The sequence below is a fragment of the Tiliqua scincoides genome, chromosome 9, assembly GCF_035046505.1.
Source record: "Tiliqua scincoides isolate rTilSci1 chromosome 9, rTilSci1.hap2, whole genome shotgun sequence".
In the NCBI taxonomy this organism is placed as follows: Eukaryota; Metazoa; Chordata; class Lepidosauria; order Squamata; family Scincidae; genus Tiliqua; species Tiliqua scincoides.
The window spans coordinates 43,091,477-43,092,562 of NC_089829.1; the positions used below are offsets into that span (position 1 = coordinate 43,091,477).

A 1,086-nucleotide genomic window follows, 5' to 3' on the forward strand; every position below is an offset into this window, starting at 1 on the left:
GTGGCTGGACCCGAGCTGTCCCACCCAACAAAACGGTGGCAGGGGGGCATGCCCCACCTCCCCTCACAGGCGCAGGGCTCTCCTCAATGTAGCCCATTGGCCCCTGTGGCCCAATGTGCCTGGCTGGTGGGGCACATGCCAGTGGTGGCGACTGCTTCTCCCCCCCCCATGAGCCTGACGGGGGTTCAGGAGCAGCCCAGTGCAAGACCTCAAAGGGAATGTAGGTGAGTAGGAGGCAGCTGGTGCTGGCAGGAGGCAGCTTGGGGGATGTGGCCAATTTTTTGTTTTTCACTTTTTAAAAAGGGGGTGTGAAATCAAAACCCGGAGGTGATGTCACTTCCAGATGTGGCATCACTTCCGGGGCAACATCTTGAGCTCTGCACCGGGCAGCAGGATCGTTAGCTACGCCACTGGGCTCAGCAACCCAGATCAGCTTTTTCAAAAGTCACAGCTTCAAGCACATTTTACAGTCAGTTACCCTGCACATGCCCAATCTCGTCTGATCTCGGAAGCTAAGCAGGGTCAGGCCTGGTTAGCACTTGGATGGGAGACCACCTGGGAATACCGGGTGCTGTAGGCTTCTACCATAGTCTTTCAAGACTGAAGGTTGCCAACCATATTTTTTCATAGGGGAAGTGCAAAGTCACTAGGTAGTCCAGGAGCGTTGCTGTTGCTGTTGTGAGATGGTGATTTAATTCAAGACAATGTGCTGCATTAGATGGCTTTGCCAGATAGGACTCGGAATCGCATTTTTTGGCTTCGTGTCGGTGAATGGATGCTGGAACTTAGCCCGTCCTTTGGAACTGTGCTTTTCAAAGCTTGGATGCTTAAACTGTGATGTTGATCCAAACTGAAGCAGTGGACAAATGCCTGGAATGTAGGCGTGTGTCCAGCAAGGGTGATCCATGTGTGGAAGCCAATTTATGGGTACAGAAAGCTTCTCTGACTCACCTTTCCCATTGCTGTCCAGGCATATTTCAAGATGGTATTTGACCTATAAAGCCATGGCAGCTGTTACAGTACAAGTTAATGCTATGCTGTACGTGGACAGAAGGTGGGCAAAACTGGCTGTACACAGCCCTTTCC

At 51.8% G+C, this 1,086-nt stretch overlaps 1 pseudogene; it reads left to right on the top strand.

The window, feature by feature from the left end:
• Nucleotides 1-462: 462 nt before the first annotated feature.
• On the top strand, nt 463-580 carry LOC136660757 (5S ribosomal RNA; annotated as a pseudogene).
• The last annotated feature ends 506 nt before the right edge of the window (nt 581-1,086 follow it).